General features: G+C 37.8%; 1 protein-coding gene and 1 pseudogene across 6 annotated transcripts in view; one reads left to right on the plus strand and one right to left on the minus strand.

Annotated features, from left to right (window-relative positions):
* The first annotated feature begins 2,976 nt into the window (after positions 1-2,976).
* The window catches only part of LOC127635633 (phospholipid phosphatase-related protein type 1-like), a 206,971-nt gene continuing 184,784 nt past the window's right edge, over positions 2,977-25,163 (plus strand). For 5 of the 6 annotated variants that reach the window (XR_007969508.1, XR_007969507.1, XR_007969509.1 and 2 more), the window contains exons 1-3: positions 2,977-3,166; positions 3,267-3,337; positions 3,435-3,611. The gene's annotated coding sequence lies outside the window, so the exon portion shown is untranslated. Of the gene's footprint in view, positions 3,167-3,266; positions 3,338-3,434; positions 3,612-16,545; positions 16,705-25,163 lie in introns of those variants that run through there. The other variant, XM_052115792.1, reaches the window with a different exon arrangement.
* LOC127635489 (zinc finger BED domain-containing protein 4-like) lies at positions 19,232-20,898 on the minus strand (annotated as a pseudogene).

Raw genomic sequence — 25,163 nt, forward strand, 5'->3', positions numbered from 1 at the left:
AAAGGTAAAATAACAACAAAAAAAATCGAGGTTGGAAAAAATTACAGACAAACGAAATTTCTGCGCAACTGTGAAACCAGGGAGAAAGCTTTTTCATTGAGTTTATCCTTCACGTCAAAACGGGGACAGATGTCTTTCACTGTTCACTGATAGTCAGGCATTGGTGAAAAGTCTAACTTCATCAATTTATTCTGCTAAATTTTTCATACCCTGTATTAAATATCTATTTTTAAACCTAATCAGAATCAGAAAGATATTTATTGCCAAGTAAGTTTTACAAAAGGAATTATTCTTGGTTTATTGGTGCATGTCTCAATGTGCATCAATCAAAGAAATATAAACAATTTTCACCTAAGTGCATAAATAATTCAATATATTTTACATATATTACTGTATAATCGCTTCAGAGTTTCAAAGTAATTTAAATGTCATTTCCTAAACCTTACCTTATCATGGAATCAAGAGTCAAGAATCTGTTATAAACCCTAATGGCTTTGGAGCAAAAATAATAATAGCCAAATGGCTGGTCGATTTTGAGAGTCAAGCTGTGACTGTATTTCAAAGCGGCTTGCCGCCGGCCGGCCACGCGGTCGATTGCCGCCGGCCGGCCGCGGTCGAATTGCCGCGAGGCAACCGCCAGAGAAATGACGCGGGCGGCCCGCCGTCTGACCGCCGGTGGCATCTCGCAAGAAATGGGCGTGACGAATTCGGCGGCAAACGCTGGATCACCGCCAGTGGGACGCACCTATAGCCGACAGCTTGGGGACAGCGGCAAAAAGAAGCCGTGCGGACATTTTTTGCTATCTGGGTTAATACAAACCTTAACATAAAGAGACGGACAGTGTTAATAACAGACAGTAAAAATCATACTAATAATACTACGTAAAAAAAATCTGATGACCCAGAATATAAACTCAACGTGTTTAATTACATGTTATAAGCATTGCCGAATACACTCAAATGAGATCGACTCAGAAAAGACGTCAATAAATGCACGCGTCACCTACTACATCCTCTTTGTTGCATGTGCAAATTATGATCACTAATACAAAATACAACATTTTATTCACAAAAATGTCTCTATTTGTAGAAATTGCTGCACATTCGTTGAATTCTGAATTTTGCACACATAAGTTGAAAGCAATTTGTTGTAGGCACAGGCTATCCTAGAAGAACATATCTGCAACATTTATCAAGTTCACGGATAATTGTGCGTGCATCTGATCTATTAAATTAGTATTATTAAGATAGACAGACAGATAGACAGACAGCCCCTGAGGAGAGGAGGAGAGCATGAGACAGACAGACAGACCCTGAGGAGAGGAGGAGGTATTGTGTGTGTGTGTGTGTGTGTGTGTGTGTGTGTGTGTGAGAGAGAGAGAGAGAGAGAGAGAGAGAGAGAGAGAGAGAGAGAGAGAGAGAGAGAGAAAACAACTTACATGAAATATAGTATTATCAAAAAAAAAAAAACAAGCTGCTTTATTTTACATTTGATTTACATTTACATTTAGGGCATTTGGCAGATGCTTTTATCCAAAGCGACTTACATGTAGTACATTTGTCAATAGTTGGACAGGTCATACACCAGCAATTGTAATTTGTATTGTAAGCAACCAATATTATACCATAATACTTACAGCATCTTGTAATGTGTCTACTACCATTTCACTATCATTCAATCATCAAACAAAGTGCCATTAGGGGCCATGAATAATAAAGTGCTAAATAAGTGCAGAATTTTTTTAGTATAAAGAAGAGAGAGTATAAAGAAGAGTAAAAAAGTTGAGTTAAGATGACCTATACTGTTTGCATCCTTTTCATCACAGGAAGAGGAGAGGGGGAGAGAGACAAAGAGCGGCAGCCCCTGTAGAGCCGAGGAGTAGAGGACAGGAGAGGAAGAGAGAGACAGACAGGAAAGCTACATTAATGGGTGTGTGTACGTGTTTGTGTGTTAATTATGGAAGAATTTGATTCATATAACTGGATTGGTAAAGGTGAGGCACTATGTGTTTGCATATGCCAGCTAGTTGCTCGCTATAGGTGTTACCAGCAAATAGTATCCAAAAATTCAAAAGCTTGATTGTGTGGGTGGGGTGGGGTGGGGTGGGGGCCCTACAAGACATTGTGCCCAGGGGCCTCTGAATTCTTAATCCGGGCCTGGTAGAAAGTAATGGGGGTAATAGAAAAGTAGTTATAGCATCTGACTCTAGTTCTGCTCTTTTAAGTTTCCAGAATTCCCACTCAGGGTCTAGGAAAGACATTCTTCTGGATATTTTACAGTTAGCGAGTGGATTGCAAAAGGCGGGTTTAAAATTTTCCTTCTTATGGGTTCCAGCCCACATAGGGGTGGAGGGGAATGAGCAGGCTGATATATATGCCAAGAAAGCAGCAGGAAAAGACAACATTGATGTGGACATAAAATACAGCAAAGCAGAGGTTAAGAGCATTATTAAAACAAGATCTTATGAAAAATGGCAAGTCCATTGGGATAATGAACCCGGTGGGAGACATCTTTTTAGTATACAGCCTAAAGTTAAAAAGTTTGCAGATTCGATCAGAAATAGACATGAGGAAGTGGTATTGTCCAGGCTGAGAATTGGGGATACCAGACTTAATAGTACCTTATTTCTAATGAAAAAGCATGTTGATGGAAACTGTGGGTATTGTATCAGGTAGCCCTGAAACAGTAGAGCATGTATTAATTCATTGTCAAAAATATTATCAAGATAGGCAGAGGCTTATTGCTCAAGTAGAAGCCAATGAAAGTGTATTTGAATACAGGAATATTTTACAAAGAAAGGCTGGGAAGATTTTGCATTTTTTGTTTTTGTTTTTAAAGAATACAGGCCTTTTGAAAAGAATTTAATTTTATAGTAAATATGTAACTCCTGTTATACACTCCAGTCCAGCGGTGGCGGTAATGCAACAAATAGTTGTCAAACGCCATTTAAAAAATTGAAGAAGAAGAAGAAGCAGCATAGATTCATCAATTTAACATGGCAACTAAAGGGAAAGAGAGAGCAGCGATGTTCACGGCAACTGAGCAGCAATTACTTCTCGAATCTTACGAAGAATTTAAACACATGATTACAAAAAAAGGAAATACCGCAGCAATTAATAAAACGAGAGAAAAAGGCTGGCAGGAAATTGCTGATCGTCTCAATGCGTAAGTAGCAATTAATGTAGGCCTACATTACTATATTTTATTAAAGTTAAATTAAATGTTTGTCACAATACATTGAAGTGTGTGTGTGTAACTTTTACAGCAGCAAATTAAGTGAAGAAAAAAGAACATGGCTGCAGGTGAAAATAAAATATAAAAATATTGTTCAGAATGGTAAGTATTAATTATAAAGTATAAATCTATGTAAGTACTTAAGCATAACCAGCTTGATGTTACAACTGTCCAGTCTCATTATGTTTAATAATTGCAGCTGCCAAAAAGAAGAGTGAGGTTGCTGGCACTGGGGGAGGGCCACCAACAGCCAACTTTACTCCTGCAGAGGAGCTGGCATTAGACATGAATAAAGGGAGGCCTGTCATTGAGGGAATAGAGGGGGGACCAGCATCTGGATCCATTCCATCCAGTATAAGAGATCACTACTTAAAAGGTATTTTGTTTATTTTATTTATTTTTTATAAGCAAGAGCACTAGATCAAATTGAAAACTTAAATTTCTGTTCCTACAAAACCCAGAACATAAAGGGAGTCTACAAAAGGTATCTCCTGAAACAAATGGAGGCCATAGATACTGACATCCAATATAAAGAACTCAAGATGAGAAAGTTGGAGCTGGAAATCCAACAGCTTGAGAAAAATGCAAGTAGAACTGCCATATTTAAAACAATGACACAAGACCTTTTTGTTTTTTGACCACATTTAATTGTATGTTTTCACCCCCAACAGCCGGCTTCAACCTAAATAAAATAAAAAATTAAATATGACTTGTGTGTCTGGTAAATTAAGGGGAAAGTGAAAACTTTTAACATGGTTTGGACAGTATTAACCAAAATAATTATTGGCATAACTGTCTCTTATAACCCTGCCTATTTCATTGTCATCAAAAATGCCTTCAATGTCCCAGTCTTGCTCTACAACCATCCTTGGTTGCCTCTCTCTCCTCAGACAGGCAATGTTATGTAGCACAACACATGCAACTACAATGTCACATGCCCTTTGTGGAAATTCTGAGGTAATTCAGGCACTGGAACCTTGACTTGATGAGCCCAAATGCCATCTCTATACGAGCTCTTGTGCGTGCATGGGCAATATTGTAGTTGTGCTGTGCCTCAGTCTGCGTCTCCTGATAGGGATTCAAGAGATAAGGCAGGCATGCATATCCCTTGTCTTCCAGCAAAACTCCTGAGAATTGACCTGAATCAAAAAAAAAGAAAAAATGTAAGCATTGAATTTGGTGAAGGTATTTTAAAGCTGTAGTTTTTGCTATATATATTAAGTGACTAACATACCTTGTGCCAGTTGGTGGGAAAGAGAAGAGGCCCGAAAGATTCTGGAATCATGCACTGAGCCAGGCCATTTTGCCTCTACATTTAAATAATTAAAAATGTAGGTCACTACATTGGACTTACATAGATATATATAAATAGAATTGTTAATGCATTTGCAAGGAATAGAACACTGGTGCCCAGCTTATTGTAAAGAACAATCGCTTCTAGCCTACAATATAATCTCAGTGGGACTGTACCTGTACATTGATGCAGTGTAATGATTTCCTATTAACGAAGTCTGCTTCATGCGGACTAGACGAGCGCTTTATGCACACGTGGGTGCAGTCCAGAGCTCCGATAACATTTGGGAAAGCTACAAAAGTTAAGTGTTTGTCTGTCAATTGCCTGTCTTACATTAACAGACAATAAATATTTCCATTTTCTATATAGTTCTTATTTGAACTTACCAGCGATTCCATAAAAGGCCTGTTTAATACTGTGAATCACTCTGTGGCCAGGGAAGGTGATGAACACATTAAGTATTTTTTTTAAAGACAGGTACACAATTCGTACAGAGCGGCAAACCGATGCTTTGCTGATATTCTCTGCATCTCCAACTGTGTACAAAAATGTTCCGCTGGCAAAAAAGCGAAGTGCAATGCACACAGTCTGTGGGACTGCGAGCGCTTTATTGCGCCGTGTGCTATTTGCGATGTGTGGGCTCAGTAATCTACAAATATATGCTATCCCTTCCCTCGAGAATCTATACCGCTCATGCAGGTAGTAGTCAGAAAAAGCCAACGGGTCTGCCCTGTCCCTGAAAGTACGTTCTCTTTGAAATGCCCTGCGTATGATTATCGCTCCCTCATCCACCACCTCATCAATGAAAGGACACGCCATGACTATGCGTCCTCCTACACATATGGGTGGAGCTCCCTATTTATAGACATTTAATTGATTCATTACAAAAATCACACCAACTAAACAAATAGGCCTACCTTTACTTCTTTACATTTGTTTCACTTTTTGTATGTTCGAATGTATTACATTTATTTTTAAAGTGCATTTGTTTTCATTGTTGGACTGATAGTGGTTACATGAAATAAAATGGCAGCATGCCAGAGAGTCCGATGTAATATCACATTCCCAGTGGGTCAGTGTTAAAACGGTATTCTGGTTAAGCATCATTTCAGGCTTAGCCTGACTGTTAGCCTGCCCCGGACCAGGCTAGTTTCCCAGCAGAGTTTGAACTATTTGAAGTTTGCTTTATGAAACAGAATTCACCGACAATTAGTCTGACTAACCAAAATAAGCCTGGCTTATTTTTTAATCTTGTTTTATGGAACAACCCTCTGTTTTTCTTGTCTCTTATTTTGAAAAGTTCATGTCCTGTTTTCCCTCCATGTTCATGTGTCTTGTTTTCATTGGTTCATTGTTTGATTACTTTGTTATTAGTTCTAGTTTGTAATTGGTTTTAAGTTATTAGTCTTGTTAACTTGTTTAGTGTTCTGTTTGATCATTGGTTTATGTTCCCCCATGTCTGTGTATTTAAGCCCTCGTGTTTGTTATTGTCTCTTGTCTAGTATTGATGTTTGTTTGGTAGCACTTTTGAAGTCTTAGTCTGTTCTTATTTAAAGTTAAGGTTTTGGATTTCATTTTTATTTAGTAAAGCTGCACTTTGGTTCATCACATCGTCATTGCCAGCTACAACGTAACAGGCAATTACATAATAAAGGTACATTTTAACAGATAAAAGTATGCTTGTATATTAAAATTTCTGTTGGACTCTTTTTTTGTATGTTAACATCAACATTTTGCTGCAGCATAAATTGTTTTGTGTTTTAAATTTGTTGTTGAAATATTGCTGAAATATCTAATTATTTAATGGTAGGTTCTACTGCCAAAACTTTTCACATATCACTATAAAGGTATATTATCACTGCAATGTTTGGGGAAAATGTTTGGTAATGAAGACTTTAAGGTATTACACAGAACTTTTGTCAAGATTCCCCGTTGTCTGCCCTGTGTTTTGCCTCTGTCATCTGTTCCCCATGGACTACACTTCCCATAATTCCCTGCCCTCATCACTGCTAGCTGTTTTCCATTGTCCTCACCTGTGTTTCGTCTACTCTTTAGTCTTTTTGTATATAATGCCCTGTTGGTTGCTTGTTCTTGGTCAGTTGTTGTATGTATCCTGACCTACCGTGTTTTGCCCGTGCCCTACGTGGATGTTTTCTCCTGTATGTTTTTGTCTCCCCTTGTGGATGTTTTATTTTGTTCCTGTGTCTCCCAGTTATTTGTATTTGTTTATTTGTTCATTAAAATGCTTTGCTGCACCTAGATCCAGCTCTCTTGACTTCCCTGCGTTACAATTTAATTTAAATATAAAGGGATGTTTCCACTATGTTATAATATTTTGGGCTACAATGATTTTCACTTCAATGATTTAATTAATTTGTTATTCTGAGATGCACTAATACAACAATTGCAGTCACACTGTTCAGCTCATTCATGTGTTTATTAGCATAACTGCGCAATGTTTCTTTTAAATATTTTCTTCCTTTATAATATCTCAATTGATCAATATATGATGAATACAAGACAGGCTAATTTATTTGTTCCAAAAAGTCATTAACTTGTCCTGCACTGTTTCTGTGGTCAAATCATCCTTTTCTATCAGATTGTGTTATCTGGCAGATGATTAAACGGGTGAAACTATCCATACATACTTTGAAGTAGATGCCCAAGCCATATCTAGAGACTTGTGGGTGGGCTGTTTTGACTTGGGCCAGTAATCAACTAAATAGCAACCACCCTGAACACACTAGCAACAGCAAAGCAACATGCTATATCAACTAGTGTTGGGTTTGAGTCCACCTTAAAGGGGTCATGACATGAGAAACCAAATTTGCCTTGATCTTTTGGTATATAAGAGGTCTTTGTATCATTAAAACGTCCTGCAAGTTTAATATTTTAAGACGTCCTCCCCATTCTAAACGAATCATTTATTTAATCAAGCTCAAAATACAGCTCGTTCTGGATTCATGGTTAGAAGTGACGTGTCGGTTAGAAGTGACGTAACAGCGTTTGCATATGACCGCCTCCAGCACAAGATAACTACGCTTTAAGCGCAAGACAACTACGCTGATTTCAGTATCGCCGTCGCCTCACAAGTGTTCAGTCGATGGACAGCGAGCTCTGACAGAGACTACTTGTGCACAGGAAAATTACGATGCCACACAGATGTGCTGTTCCTGGCTGTGGTCAAACAAAACCTCTGAATAAGCTGCTGAAAGATCCAGACGTCAGGGAAAAATGGATGCAGTTTATTTTTTGAGGACGTCCCAGTCACGGCAGTGTTAACTTAAGCGTTTGTTCTGTACATTTTAAGGATGACTGTTTTGAGAACAAATCTCAATATGATGCTGGCTTTGCCAGAAAACTGTTGCTCAAAGATAAGTCCGTGCCGACTATTCTGGGAACAACGACGACGCAAACTGTAAGTAATCTATTTTAAACTTTAAACTACTTTTTAAAGCGCAATTTCATTCATTATGAATAATCACAGTGTTTTTACTTAGTTTACTTGCATATTGTTCTGGCTGGGGGCGTCAATAATTGATACATAGGCACTGACGTTAGCCAATCATAACAGTGGGCGTTAACACTGAGGTCTTCAATGGAAACGCCCCCAAAACAGACTGTTTGAATCAGAGGATGAGAAACAGGGTGGGAAAAGGTCATAAATCACTAGATTTTAAAAGTTTTTCTTAAAAAAAAATATATTAATACTATAATTGCACCTAAGGGAACATAATAATGCAATAAAAAAAACCATGTCATGACCCCTTTAAACGAGTCGGACTAAAGACTGAATCCATAAGAGGCCGAGTCCGAAGGAATATGTTCATGAATCTGAATTAAAATGGTGACCATAAACTCAACATTGATATTTTCACAACTACAAAAAAAAATTGTCAATATAAATGCAAAAAAACATGAAACTTGCATTTCATATTTACATTTTATGATTGGATCCTGCTGAACAAACTTCAAATTGGTTTAAGAGTGAAAGCATTTGCTTTAGGTGTATGAAGACAAAACTGTCCTTCACAGTGTGCTCTGTTGACTTTTTCAGTTATTTCTTGATTTTTCCACTCCACTCAAACATAGACTAAAGAAAGCAAAAGCTCCTATCAGATATTTTTGCATCGGCTCCATTCCATTAGCAGCATGATAGTCCCAGGTTTGGATCCTAAGTTGAAACCAGAAAGTTTCAACAAACTGCAAAATCATTGACAAGCATATACATTCCTCTTCACTGTATTACAGCCTGTACAGCTGAAAACAACTCTCTTCACAACTCACTTTTTGTGCCCATCTGTTGACATCTCACCAGGAAAATGGAACTCACATGTGCTCATATACCCAACAACCCTTACCGCTTTGGCCACTGGGGGCAGTGTTTCACATTTCAGGAAGCATGGAGCAATATTAGCTAAACAAATGCCAACCTAGTGTTTCTGATTTCATGGTGAGATCAGTCTGAGTTCGGTTTGGGGAGTTCCTCAAATGTATCTAGCCCCCTTTTACCCTCTGTTTTTTTGTCCAATATTATTTTTTGATCGCTGTTCACTTCTCCCCACTTGTGCTTTTCAACAGACATCAAATTACGACACAACTCCATTGCAGATCTAAAACAAAGTGTATCTGTGCACTTTTCTGACAATCTGCTTTTTCTATTTTCTATCTCTGAGGTTAATGATCATTTTCATTCACTGGAGGATTATTATTATTCTATGTAGTTTTTTATTTTTATTTTTATTAATATTGTGAGTTATCAGTGACTATACTATTCATTTCCAGAACACATAAGTGCACATGGTGCACTTAGAAAACTTTTATGCAAAATTGACATGCAGTTAAATTATGGTATTTTCTTGCTGATGTTGTCAGATTTGATCCATGGTCATTGAAATATTGCATTATGAAAATTGGTTATTGTCATTAATACACATGCATACATACAAAAATACCAGAAAAATAAAGAGGAAAGAATTTTTAATTGGTATTAACAATATAATGCATACAGGTCCTTCTCAAAAAATTAGCATATTGTGATAAAGGTCATTATTTTCCATAATGTAATGATAAAAATTTAACTTTCATATATTTTAGATTCATTGCAAATCAACTGAAATATTTCAGGTCTTTTATTGTTTTAATACTGATGATTTTGGCATACAGCTCATGAAAACCCAAAATTCCTATCTCAAAAAATTAGCATATTTCATCCGACCAATAAAAGAAGTGTTTTTAATACCAAAAAAAGTCAACCTTCAAATAATTATGTTCAGTTATGCACTCAATACTTGGTCGGGAATCCTTTTGCAGAAATGACTGCTTCAATGCGGCGTGGCATGGAGGCAATCAGCCTGTGGCACTGCTGAGGTGTTATGGAGGCCCAGGATGCTTCGATAGCGGCCTTAAGCTCATCCAGAGTGTTGGGTCTTGCGTCTCTCAACTTTCTCTTCACAATATCCCACAGATTCTCTATGGGGTTCAGGTCAGGAGAGTTGGCAGGCCAATTGAGCACAGTAATACCATGGTCAGTAAACCATTTACCAGTGGTTTTGGCACTGTGAGCAGGTGCCAGGTCGTGCTGAAAAATGAAATCTTCATCTCCATAAAGCTTCTCAGCCGATGGAAGCATGAAGTGCTCCAAAATCTCCTGATAGCTAGCTGCATTGACCCTGCCCTTGATAAAACACAGTGGACCAACACCAGCAGCTGACATGGCACCTCAGACCATCACTGACTGTGGGTACTTGACACTGGACTTCAGGCGTTTTGTCATTTCCTTCTCCCCAGTCTTCCTCCAGACTCTGGCACCTTGATTTCCGAATGACATGCAAAATTTGCTTTCATCCGAAAAAAGTACTTTGGACCACTGAGCAACAGTCCAGTGCTGCTTCTCTGTAGCCCAGGTCAGGCGCTTCTGCCACTGTTTCTGGTTCAAAAGTGGCTTGACCTGGGGAATGCGGGGATATTTCTACTCCAGACTCAGTCCACTGCTTCGGCAGGTCCCCCAAGGTCTGGAATCGGTCCTTCTCCACAATCTTCCTCAGGGTCCGGTCACCTCTTCTCGTTGTGCAGCATTTTTTGCCACACTTTTTCCTTCCCACAGACTTCCCACTGAGGTGCCTTGATACAGCACTCTGGGAACAGCCTATTTGTTCAGAAATTTCTTTCTGTGTCTTACCCTCTTGCTTGAGGGTGTCAATGATGGCCTTCTGGACAGCAGTCAGGTCGGCAGTCTTACCCATGATTGCGGTTTTGAGTAATGAAACAGGCTGGGAGTTTTTAAAAGCCTCAGGAATCTTTTGCAGGTGTTTAGAGTTAATTAGTTGATTCAGATGATTAGGTTAATAGCTCATTTAGAGACCCTTTTCATGATATGCAAATTTTTTGAGATAGGAATTTTGGGTTTTCATGAGCTGTATGCCAAAATCATCAGTATTAAAACAATAAAAGACCTGAAATATTTCATTTGGTGTGCAATGAATCTAAAATATATGAAAGTTTAATTTTTATCATTGCATTATGGAAAATAATGACCTTTATCACAATATGCAAATTTTTTGAGAAGGACCTGTATATAAAAGTTATTAATGGCTTAATAATGTGTTGTGCATTACAAATGCAGTCTATAAAATATCAGAATCAGCTTTATTGCCAAATATGCTTACACATACAAGGAATATGTCTTGGTGACAGGGGCTTCCAGTGCACAACAATACAAAGACAATTCAAAAACAGCAGCGAGACATAGATAATAAGAATAAAAAATAATTATACACATACGTACGTACACACACATACGTAGTGCAAATCTAATACATATCTGTAATCTGTTATGTATAGTGCATTTTTTTTCTTCAGAGGAATTAAATGGCAGAAGAGGTTGGATGTGTTGGATAAATATAATTTATATATAATTTAATAGTTACTACGTAATAATTAATTGTTGTTTAGCCTAATAAATATTCATTTAAAATTATTATTTAGTAATGCAACGATATCCTCTGCCAGAGTCAATAATTAAAGAGGACATGGGTTTCAGTCTGGGATCTAGGGCTGGTCTTTTAGTTACTGATTAAACACAAAAGAGGGTCTTTCCTTGCAGATGCATTGGGAGCTGCTGGCCTGAAGGGAAACACAACAGAGCAACATGCGCTCGCTGCATTATTCCAGTCCCTTTGTCCAAACTGCATACATTAAACGCCTGATAACACATCCGCAACGCAAAGAGATGCGTGTATAGCGCTTGCCATGACAAATTATCATCTAACGCCAGCTGCCGAGTGAGCCCTGACTCTAGGCGTTCACGTTAGACGCTTTCTTGCGTTTCATAATTTGCGCTGTTCTATGGCAGCATTCCACCTCCTAAACACGTGTGATGCACTCTCATCCCTTTCCTAATAAATAATTCAAGCACAAACGCAATTGGAGTCAACTGCACTGGGTGGTGACCAGTCATACCACAGCTATATGTTCAGTTGTTGGTTTGGGGAAGCCAGAGTGGGTTACTGATTGTTTGACACCAGGCTCTGTGAGCAATGTGTGTGCTAGTGATGTCCGAATTGCGTACGAATTGTTCTTTTGAATCGATTCTTTAAGACAATTCAATCAAACTGATTCGTAAAGTTTGTAGAACACTCAGTTCAACGGGATGACTTATTCAGGAATAAAATTGTGAGATGGTAACACTATGCCAACGGTTTTGAATAGTAAATATTATTAGGCTAGCTTAAAGCTGACGTGTTTAAATTTTTCCTGTTTTCTGGTTAAAATACTTTCTCCCATCCCAGATTAAAGTGCAAATCCAAGTTAGCCATTTGTAGTTTAATTTTCTCAAAAACTGTAAACACTGTATCTCTGTGGAGCTATAAAAATTCCTTTTTATAGCAGGGGTGGGACTATCTGTTTGTTTGATAAAAAGTAGACAGGGGCTGTATTTAGAAGGCTGTTCGAAAAAAAGAAAAACATTTAGTTTGCAATTCTGTTCTGTGACGCTACTGGCGCAGCAATTACAAACTCCAGTTTTAAAAGAATATTCCAGTTTCAACACAAGTTAAGTTTAATCGACAGCATTTGTGGCATAACGTTGATTATCATAAAAACAAATTTTGTCTTGTCCCTCTTTTTCTGCAAAAAGCATAGCCACAAGATATTAACAAGATATGGAGTTGTGGTGCTGTAGTGGTCTAAGCACATAACTGGTAATCTGGTAATCAGAAGGACACTGATTCGAACCCCACAGCCACCACCATTGTGTCCTTGAGCAAGGCACTTAACTGCAGGTTGCTCCAGGGGAATTGTCCCTGTAATTAAGGGCTCTGTAAGTCGCTTTGGATAAAATGCCAAATGCATAAATGTAAATGTAACAATATGTTAACTATTTAAGTGTGATAAAATCACTTACTAAGCTTTTCTGTGTAAAGTTATATAAAATTTTACTTATTGCCATGACGATGTAATGTCAACAAACCATAAAACGACTGTAAAAATGACAATTTAAACAACGTTACAGTTCAAATAGTACACAAGTTGAAACAGAAGAATTAATGTAATTGCTTCTATAAAATTAAAAGCTTCACATTTCTGCCTTTAAACCCTTAAAAAAATTATCCCTATTCACTTCCATTGTAAGGGCCTAACTGGAACCTCTTTTTTGCTTTCTTTTTTGTTTTTAAAGAAAATGAGTGACGAATCAAAATAAAAAATAAAAAATTGATAATCAACAATATGCCACACATGCTGTGGAATGAGCTTAACTTGTATTGAACGCAAAATATGCCTTTGACATTATTATCAATATTGGGAAGTTGGGAAAAATTTTAACAGTGCTCTCATTTTTAACAGTAAACAATACAAAGACAGTTAATCACAAAAGTAATATAAGTAGGCCTCCATATAATGCCGCACGGGAACACGTTCAGTGATGACTCAAGTGAATCATTTTTTAATCAGTTCATCCCAAAGGAACGTCCTAACGAACCGATTTGTTAAAATGAATCAGATTCCCTTATGCGTATCCTCATCGCAAAATAACAAATTCTACTACTACGAATATGGAATGATATTCCGGACATTATTCAAAAGGAATTGCAAATTGTATTTGCAATTGCGTTTTCAATTTGTGGACGCATAAAATGTGACATAATCCAAACGCAATTGCAAATCGCGCATTACGGTTTGCATTTTCGTTTAAGCGAACGCACAGTGACTGCCAGATTTCAAATGGAAAAGCAAAGTCCGTTTGCAACTGTGTTTCCCATATCTTACGAGTTTTGGCCCTGTCGTATTTAAATAGCAATTTCAATTACCACGTCTGCTTTTTCACTTTCTCAGCGTCGCGTATGTAGCCAGACAAAACTCAAATGGAATACTAATTCCCTTAGTATTTCCATTTCCGATGCCTTACACAGAAACCTGTCAATCAGGGTCAAGGGTGGGATTATGCTATGGGGCGTGTTTGTCTTGGGAAGTGACATCACTCACAGTCTATCAGGATCAGTAATTAGCACTGCACTTTATTCATCTATAATCTCACACTGGACTGTCAACATATTCTCCTCAATATACTACTTCATATATATATATATATATATATATATATATATATATATATATATATATATATATATATATATTTTTTTTTTTTTTCATATACTCCTACTTATTGTATTGTATATTGTGTGTATTGTTTACTGTACATTGTATATAATTATTGTGTTGTGTATGTGTACATTTGATTTGTAAATTGTTTTGTGTATGTTGTTTACTGTAATTGGTATATGTCTCGTCACTGTCATGACTGCTATGTTGCTCGGAACTGCACACAAGAATTTCACCTACTGTTGCACTTGTGTACATGGTAGTGTGACAATAAAGTGATTTGATTTGATTTGATAAACCGGCGTCTGTTCAGGGCATCACCTCTTGACCGTCGACTGTGAGTGACGTCACTTCCCAAGACAAACACGCTCCATAGCATAATCCCACCATTGACCCTGATTGACAGGTTTCTGTGTAAGGCATCGGAAATGGAAATACTAAGGGAATTAGTATTCCATTTGTGTATTAGAAAATCAGTTATTTTGAATTCTTATAATAAAGGTGGCTTAAATTTCATTGTTTTTGATTCTCTTAACAATACCTTAAAAATTAATTGGCTTAAACGTTTCCTTCACAATCAATCTTCTATTTGGAGTATAATCCCAAGATATATTTTTTCTCAATTAGGAGGTATACATTTTCTTTTAATGTGCAATTATTCAATTAGTAAACTTCCTGTCAAACTTTCCAATTATCATCAGCAGATGCTTATGGCTTGGAAACTTATTTACAAGCATAATTTCTCGCCACACAATTTTTTAATTTGTAACATGTAGTATATTCAGAAATGTAGGATACCACAGAACAACTGTAATAATCTTCATAAGAGGAAATCTTTATTTCTTGAAAACTGGTTCAATAATGGGGTGATATTAGTAAACCAGCTATTTGATAGTGAAGGTAATTTATTTAATTATTCCGATTTTGTTTCAGGATACCAATTCCCAGTATCTAGTAAAGAATTTAATATAGTTTTCAAGGCCATCTCTTTGGAAATCTGTATGCTGTTTAGAAACAATAATAGTGCTACAGTGACTTCTGTTTCTCCCCTAGCCCTGAATCTACTGTGGTTGGTTCTATTTGTTTTTCAATACATAAATCCAATTATAAAATTAGGTCATTATTTTTGGACCCTGTTACTTCAATTCCTTCCTTCATTTCTTATTGGAATAACCTTTTTGATGATATTAAATGGTCATATGTTTGGACACTTCCTCAGAAATTCTTTCTAACTAATAAAGTTAAAGAAATATCCTATAAAATTATTCATAGATTTTATCCAGTTAAATACTTTTTTAAAGAAATTTAGAAATTATATTGATACTTTCTGCTCTTTTTGTGAAGCCTCCTCTGAAACTGTTGATCATTTGTTTTGGGAATGTCTTTTTACTCGGTCTTTCTGGAAGAATATTGATGCTGTGATTGTCCAAAAGGTTTTATGTAACTTTTCTTTATCATATAGACACATTCTTTTTGGAGTTTATGTTAAAGACAAGAATCTAATTAATGCATGTTTTTGTATAAACCTTCTTTTATATATTGGAAAGTTTCATATCCATAAATGTAAATATATGAAAAGTAAACCCCACTTTAGCTTTTTCAAAGAAAAATTGAAGATGTATTTAAATACAATTTCAACTTCTGTTAACAAGAAAGCAATGAAAACATAAACATCCAGAATTAGTCCCATGTTTAATATTCTCTCTTAATGTTTTTTCTTTTGTTACTCCCTTTTTTTTTCTTTCTTCTCTTACTCTCTTTTCTTTTTAGACTATTGTTGAATATATTTAAATTTCTTTCACATTTCCTCCCTTAACTTTTCCTTTCTGAACCATAATTTCTCTTTTGTTTTGAAAGATTGTTTATATTTCTTGTATGTATCGTCTTGTTCTGTTTGTTAATTAAAAAAAAAAAAAAATAGTATTCCATTTGAGTTTTGGCTGGCTACATACGCAATGCTGAGAAAGTGAAAAAGCAGACGTGGTAATTGAAATAGCTATTTAAATATGACAGGGCCAAAACTCGTAAGATATGGGAAACACAGTTGCAAACGGACTTTGCTTTTCCATTTGTAATTTGGCAGTCACTGTGCGTTCGCTTAAACGAAAATGCAAACGGTAATGCGCGATTTGCAATTGCGTTTGGATTATGTCACATTTTATGCGTCCACAAAGTGAAAACGCAATTGCAAATACAATTTGCAATTCCTTTTGAATAATGTCCGGAATATCATTCCATAAACGAAGGCGAGAATCATGAAAATGAATTTGATCACACTGACAGTCCACTGGGTGAACGGACACTATGTTATTAATATTAATGAGAAACGCCTTCGCTATAGGATTGGATATTAGCATCCCAGCCCCGCCCACAACTCTTCTTAGCGTCTGTGTGTGTTAACTCGTTGAGCGTTCGTGATCGCCTCTAATCACTCATCTCCAATCAAACATCAAACCCAGCGCCACCGAAACGCTGCGAAAAATACAGAAAATGGAGTAGCATATTTTTTTATATCCACGTTAAATGAACGTTGATGGATTAATACGGGAGTAGGCTAATACACATTCATCGCACGGTAAGTTGCTAGAGGAGGTCGGAGGGGTGAAATGATGAAGCATGTGGTAGTTGCAACCAACCTGCCATTGTCTCTTGCCTGATTCCAGTGCTATATTATGTATACATTTTACATTTGTTGGGTAAGAAAAAGCATTTATTACTATGCTCATTATATAGATCTCACGATAAAGGCGAATAAAAAAATGCAGTTATAGTCTGTCATATTAAACCATTTACTACACGGGTTGTTCGGACAGTTGGTGAAATGTATATGGTTAAAACAAGTGTTTCTTCTCATACTACAGTCTTCATATAGCATCTGTGTTGTTGATTGACAATTGTCCTCGTGGCAAGGATCAGCTTTGGAGAATTAGCATCTGAAATGCATAAAATACCATAATATCGCTTCGTGTTTGATGACCACATTGACATGATAGTTGGTGTCATTTGGGATGCCAGTAATGCTGTGATCAGACAGATGGCTTCATAAGCTTTTTTGATTCAATTCATATGTGAAAATGCATTCAATGAGAGATGCATTTTTTGTCAGTCATTGTCCTGCAGAATTTTATTAATTATTTGGTACTTAAAGGCACTCAAAGTAGAGCATTCAGCTGGTCATATGATGTGGTACCTTCACATTATTGGGCTTCACATGGCATTACATGTTTAAAGGATGGTCTCTGATGGCTTTGCCTGAATTACTTTAGTTTGTCAGGGTATGAAACTTTAAAAGGAATTAAATTAAAACAGATTACAGCTTAATTCCACACATTCTATAATGCTCAACCAATAATCCATCAATTAAAATAAAAGTCACTGCCTAAATCAAACTCTGTTAGTGATCTTGATCACGTTGATACAATAGATGATTGTTGGGGTAGTAAAATATAATTTAGTTTAGCTTGGTCATTTTGATGAAACTTTGTAAAAAAAAAAAAAAAAAAAAAACGTACTGTGCAAAAGTTTTAGGCACTTATGAAAAATGTTGCATAGTGAGGATGTCTTCAAAAATAAAACCATAAATTGTTTTCATTTTTATTGTTCATTGTTAACATCGTAAAAAAATAAAATAAATCAATATTTGGTGTGGCCACCTTTGCCTTTAAAACAGCCCAGTTTCTTGTTGGTTACCTTTTAATCTTTTTTTGCCTGTAAAAGTTTTTTAGATTTTTGTTCATCTTGAGTTTGGAGCAAAAAACCAATGATTGCACTGTACATGAGGATATACTGTAGCTTGTCAGGGAAAACCTATAGAGGGAGTTATTTAGTAACATCTGTTCTTTTTCTGGGAAAACATGTCTGAGTAGTGATAGATGATTTGTAATCTCACAGACTGGTCCTGGATTGTAAACATGGGATTTATGATGAAAAAAAAAAATTGTCTGTTAACTGAGCTAATAAATGTAATTTTATTGGGAAGTTGACAAATGGACAATTTTTATCATCAATATTTTAGGTTAAAATTGAAATGAATGAATAAGGAGAAGTGTAAAATTTATGTCCTGTAGCTGGGTATTGATAAACTTTTACAGATTTGATTCCGATTCATGAGCTCTTCATTAGATTCTGATTTTTATTCAATTTGATTAGATTCCAATTTATTTGGGTATATTTCTATTAAAATGTATTTTTTGCTTGCCAAAAAAAAATAAATCAGCTAATGCTTTTAGGGGACATAACTTGGTACATTACAAAAAAAATATTTTGACAAATGTTATTTTATTAGTAGTTTTTTGTCATTGTGGTCACATATAGAGGTCGACCGATATGGGTTTTTTCAGGCCGATGCCGATTAATGCTGCCGATTTTTTTTGGCCGATATGTGCTTGTTTTTAACCTCTTATTTGAACCTTTTATTTGAAAGATAAAATGTAACACAAATAATTACTTAAGATAGACAAAATTTCTCAACAAAAAAATGTATTGAACACTTGACCAATCTGCACTTGTACACTTAAATTAAAAATGTATAATGTAAAAACATATTGTATAAAGAGTAATCCACGGAACAGGCGAAAAAATCCAGAAAACCAAGAGACATGAAACCAGGGAAAACGCTCGGAAATGCAGTGCAGAAGAAAATAAGAGGAAAATAAAGTGTCAAATAAACTTTTCAATGAAAAAAATAAGGTTCAGTGCACTTAGCAGCATTTATCAAACTTCTGAGAACAATAAAATAAATGAACAATTTTAACAATAGTAGTGCTGACACACAGTAGCAACCAGCAAGATTTCTTTGTTTTAGGTTTGAATAAAAATGTATACAGTAAGTAACAAGTGAACACAATAAATCTTAATCACAATAAAACAGTCTTGAAGTTACTAAGTGAAAAACACGTTTTTAGTGCACTTGACTTAGCAGCATTAGATATTCTGCTTTAGTGCAATTGACTTAGCAGCGCCATCTCCTTGTTTCTGAGGGAAGGAAGATTTGTAAACAACAATACAAAAAGGAATGTGCATAATATTATATTTAGTTTTAATCCAACTTCCAGACCCTGAGTCTTCTTCAGCCCACCCATTCTCCACTGAAAGTTCTTAGGCTAATACTCCCAGTTTAAGAGCTGCAGGTTGTAGTGCAGGAAACACAACTGCTCTGCATGTTCCCCCGTGAGCCTGCTCCTCTTCTTTTCATAGATAATCCCAATCTCACTGAATATTCTCTCGCTGGGAACAGAGGATGGCAGTGGACAGAGGAATTTTCTTGCAAGTGGTGCAAGAAGGTATAGGCGGGATGCATTCTCTTTCCACCATTCTAGTGGCAGACCAGTCTGTCTGTCAATCTGTGGCTTTCGGAGGTACTGATCCAGCTGCTCAGTGATGTGTTGCTCATCATTTTCTTCAGCAGGAGTTCCACCATGTGCCCCCAAAATGTTTGCGTACATCTGTTCAAGAAGACCAGAGGGACCGGGTTGTTCTTCCTTTTCCTCCACCTGTCTCCGTTTCGGATCTGATTCTTGGACTCCAGTGGTGGCTGTTTTGCACTGTTCAGACACGATGGCGTTCTCCCATTCTTTGGCCTTATTCAGTGTCTCCACTGCAAAGATCTGACCCTTATAGCGAGGATCCAGCAGCGTCGCCAACACCAAACATCTGTTCTCCTCCATCGTGTTTTGATGCCACTGGTAGTGGGACCCTCTGCCTGAAGCACCATCTTCAGCACAGCAATGCTGGGAATGACGCAGGAGATGGACGCCTCTGCCTTACTCCTCTCAAAAGTGACTTCCTCAACGGGGCCCAGTGTCTCGATCAAATTTGAGATGAGGGCCCACTGTTCTGCAGTTGGGGTTGTAAATTTTCCATGTTCTCCTGCATTTTCAGAGCACACTTCTGCTCCAGCATCCTCTGCAACAAGTGTAACGTGGAGTTCCAACGGGTGGGAACAGCCTGAATTATGCTGTGCCGGGGGAGGTCAAGTTCTTCTTGAATGTCACTCAGACACTGTTTTGCGAGCACAGAGTGGCTGAAGTGTGTAGCACATGTCTTTATCTTGGCGATAACATCCCCCACTGCTCTCTGACTGCTGATGCCCTCATTTACCACAAGTTGTAATGTGTGTGCACTGCAGCTGAGATCTGGTATTTCTGCCAATCCGAGGCCTTTAATCATATTAGCACCACTGTCTCGGAGCACAAGCACAACTCTGTTGTGGGTGATGTCCCAATGTTTCAGCATGCTAAGGAGCACCTTGCTGATGTATTCTCCAGTGTGGGAGCCAGACATGGCCTTAACATTTAGTACCACTTGTTTTCTTTCCCAGTCACTATTAATGAAATGGCATGTTAGACTCATCAATGACTCCGTCTCCCCAGACCAACAGTCTGTCGTGACAAATGAGGGCCAGCATTCTCTGAGGTGATCAGTGTTTTGATTTTCCTCTCCACATCTTTCATTATGTTTTCCAGCATGTCTGTGCGGTAGTATTTTTCAGTCTTGAGGCTATACCGGGGTTCCAGTGTTGCAATCAAATGCCGAAAGCCAACTTCCGAGACCACTGTAAATGGCTGGTTGCCTGTAGCAATCATTTCAATATTTGTGTATCAATCTTTTTTGACCTCTGGTCAGAATTTTGCCATTTTCTTTGCGAATCGAATATTTGTGCTACAGTAGGCTGACTGAGATTGGCGGAAGCAGCAGCTGCTGCTGCATCTTTTTCTTTTACTGCTTCTTTGTAATCCTGGAGGTGGTTTGCCTTCAGGTGATTCCACATGTTTGTAGTATTTTTACTTTTACCTTTCTCAGCCCCCATGCTTACCGTCTTGCTGCATATATTGCATTTGGCCTTCCCTGGTGTTGGCTGGGTGAAGCGCTGCCATAAGTGGGTGGTTTTCTTTTCAGCCATCAGACTGTAATGACTAAAAAAGTGTTATGTTAGTATTTTTTTGTATAGTATCTTGACGTCATCTTCGAGTCATTTTATAGATAGGTATAGATATAAAATCTAAAAAATGTTTCAGAATTCAGCTAATAATTCAGTGCATTGTAAGTAATACAAGGCTAAAAACGTTTCTACCCTCTTCCAGGGACGGACTGGGGCTAAAAAACAGCCCTGGACTTTCTCCCAAATAGGCCCATCATCCGGCCATTCGCCACTAGGTTTTTAGGCTTTTGCTGAGGGTGGTTAGCAAAAAATTGTTCCAGGCTGTGACTATCTGACTTGGGCCGTTTGAAATGTTGTGCTGTAGAGCATCCTGGGACATTCTGGCACTTCCCTGCACTCTCCCTGTCATCTTTTGTACTGCAACTATCTTCAACCTGAATAAACAAATGAATTTAAAGATAGCTTATTAGCCAGCTGAAGATTGAACCCCTACTGATTCGCTAAGATAGGGATAAAGACAAGCTATTTTAATGTGTCCTGCTACTGGCACTTACCAGGACCTCTTGCTGATGTGAAGTTAACTCTGCTGTCTGTCCCTCATCATGACCAGGCTGTGGATGCTCAGGCTCAGCTTCCACTTGCTGGTCCTCTAATGTTACACTCTGGCTAAGCAATGCAGTGCTGCTGGCAGTTGCACAGCAACCAAAAAGCTCTGTGAGCTTTTTACATTTTGCTGCATCAGTCTCGAGAAAGTTGGCCCTCTTTTCTTTTACTTTTTCCCATCCACCTTTCTCCTTACGCTTTCTGCTAGCCATTCTGCCGGCGATTTAACCCTTTCACATAAATGTAAAATATTCTGGCTGACTGTTATTTAGACCGTTATTTACTTTATGGTTTCCATGGTGACGCGTCATTGCTTGTCACGTGACACACCGCAGCCACAACAGCACTGAATGAATGATGATATGCTTTATGCCGTTTTCCTTTTTATTAAAAATATTCACACATTTGTTAGCATGTTAGCATGAAATATCTGATATTCAGATTGTCAAATAAATGCAAGTGGGTGAGTTTTGTTGTCTAAACACCTTTATAACGATCGCGTTAGTTGAGCTGTGAGCGATGGGCGCCGTCATAGTGCCACAGTTCAGAGAATCGGATCTGTTGGATTTAGGCTACAACACGTTAATTCATCCACTTCTCCCAAAATACATGAAAGTAAGTGACCGGTGAACTGGGAGAAGAATAGAGTAAACTTTAAAGTTACTTTCACAATGTGTATCTGATTGATATGAATAAAACGTGTCTAATTATTATGGAAAGGAATATTATTGCCGTTTCCATAGACATCAGTGTGTATTTTACAAACTCTGTGTCTCTCTAAATGTATTGTATTGTTTGTTTAGTACCTACGTATGTGAAATGAAATTATATGTCTGAAACCTAAAACCTAAAAGAAACATTATGTGGTTGAAAACACTGAAAACTAAGTTGTGATATGACAGCGCTGAGCCGTCCGTCTCTGGCTCAGCGCCAGCCAACGCCGAAAGCACATTTAATATTAGCAGCTAATCACGGTGCACTGACCGTTCTAATCACACTGGTGTGTGTGTGTGTGTGTGTGTGTGTGTGTGTGTGTGTGTGTGATGCGTGACGTGCGTAAAGGGTTAATTTCGTCCTGGCTGCAGCTCATGTACAAAACTGTACATTTTTCTAAACTGACCTGCTTCCATTACAAATCTGACTGCGGCCGGGGACGAATCACAAACTGGCTAGTAGGCCGACTCTTCTTCCTCAGTTTTTTTTTTTTTTTACACGTTGCATATAAGTGATCGTATTAGTGTCCCTACTGTTGGCTGTTCATATTGCTTTATTATACTTTTTTTTTGTGCCGACGGACGGCCCTCGGTTGGACGGCCGTTCTGGACTTTTCCCGAACGCACAGATTGTCAGTCCGTCCCTGCCCTCTTCCCAAAAACTGTCCTGAAACATGTATTTTTGGTTTGTTTGTTTGTTTTGTTTGTTGAAGGACAAAGCCAACTGGACATAACCTAATTATCGCAAAAAAAGGAAAAAAAACTTTAGGCCATATGGTCAAAATTGAATGATTTAATAATATAGTAATAACTATAACTTATAACAATAACATATTTCACTACTAAATTGCTGTTGAACAAAAAAACAACCACCAGATGGAAAAATGGTATTTTACAATAACTTTAAATGCACCACGATGCACCGTCTGTTGTTCTTCAGTTCAGACAACGGCAGCTGCACTGCTTAACGTCCCCCTGTTGGACCCTCTAGTCTACAGTGAAATACAGTCACACTTTACACTGTTTGGCCAGCATTTTAACCATGTTTAATCCAACTACTAGCTAACGGTATACTAAAGTTATCTGCTGACTAGCGTCATGTGCAGCGAAGCGATGTTTATGTTATTCTAACATCCGTTTTCAGAGCATCCAAGAGAAGCAGAGGCATAAATAGGGATGGGTATCATTAAGGTTTTAATGGTATTACTACTCTTACCGATACTGCTTATCGATCCGGTACTTTAACGGTATTCTTAACGGTTCTTTTTGTTTTTTATATATATATATGAGTGTATATATATATATATATTATACACTCACCTAAAGGATTATTAGGAACACCTGTTCAATTTCTCATTAATGCAATTATCTAATCAACCAATCACATGGCAGTTGCTTCAATGCATTTAGGGGTGTGGTCCTGGTCAAGACAATCTCCTGAACTCCAAACTGAATGTCAGAATGGGAAAGAAAGGTGATTTAAGCAGTTTTGAGCGTGGCATGGTTGTTGGTGCCAGACGGGCCGGGCTGAGTATTTCACAATCTGCTCAGTTACTGGGATTTTCACGCACAACCATTTCTAGGGTTTACAAAGAATGGTGTGAAAAGGGAAAAACATCCAGTATGCGGCTGTCCTGTGGGCGAAAATGCCTTGTTGATGCTAGAGGTCAGAGGAGAATGGGCCGGCTGATTCAAGCTGCTAGAAGAGCAACTTTGCCTGAAATAACCACTCGTTACAACCGAGGTATGCAGCAAAGCATTTGTGAAGCCACAACACGCACAACCTTGAGGCGGATGGGCTACAACAGCAGAAGACCCCACCGGTACCACTCATCTCCACTACAAATAGGAAAAAGAGGCTACAATTTGCAAGAGCTCACCAAAATTGGACAGTTGAAGACTGGAAAAATGTTGCCTGGTCTGATGAGTCTCTATTTCTGTTGAGACATTCAGATGGCAGAGTCAGAATTTGGCGTAAACAGAATGAAAACATGGATCCATCATGCCTTGTTACCACTGTGCAGGCTGGTGGTGGTGGTGTAATGGTGTGGGGGATGTTTTCTTGGCACACTTTAGGCCCCTTAGTGCCAACTGGGCATTGTTTAAATACCACGGCCTACCTGAGCATTGTTTCTGACCATGTCCATCCCTTTATGGCCACCATGTACCCATCCTCTGATGGCTACTTCCAGCAGGATAATGCACCATGTCACAAAGCTCAAATCATTTCAAATTGGTTTCTTGAACATGACAATGAGTTCACTGTACTAAAATGGCCCCCACAGTCACCAGATCTCAACCCAATAGAGCATCTTTGGGATGTGGTGGAACGGGAGCTTCGTGCCCTGGATGTGCATCCCACAAATCTCCATCAACTGCAAGATGCTATCCTATCAATATGGGCCAACATTTCTAAAGAATGCTTTCAGCACCTTGTTGAATCAATGCCACGTAGAATTAAGGCAGTTCTGAAGGTGAAAGGGGGTCAAACACAGTATTAGTATGGTGTTCTTAATAATCCTTTGGGTGAGTGTATATTAAACAAAGATAAACAATAGATAAACAAAAGATAAACAATTACACAAAGATAAACATTATATAGGCACAGTGATTTAATTTTAGGAAGGTCTACTAACATTACTGTTCAGGTGTGGTCTAAAAAGAAATCTAACAAAGACAGAACAAATAAAAGTCTCAGATTCACTGTCTGTAATTGCAAAATTCTTGCTTACTTAATTGTGACATGATAGCAACCCTTCTGCTGTGATAATGCAACTTCAACTACGCTATCAATATCCAAAGTTATAACAAAGTTATAACAAATCGCGTTTGTCGCAT

This window comes from Xyrauchen texanus, chromosome 43, assembly GCF_025860055.1.
Source record: "Xyrauchen texanus isolate HMW12.3.18 chromosome 43, RBS_HiC_50CHRs, whole genome shotgun sequence".
NCBI lineage: Eukaryota > Metazoa > Chordata > Actinopteri > Cypriniformes > Catostomidae > Xyrauchen > Xyrauchen texanus.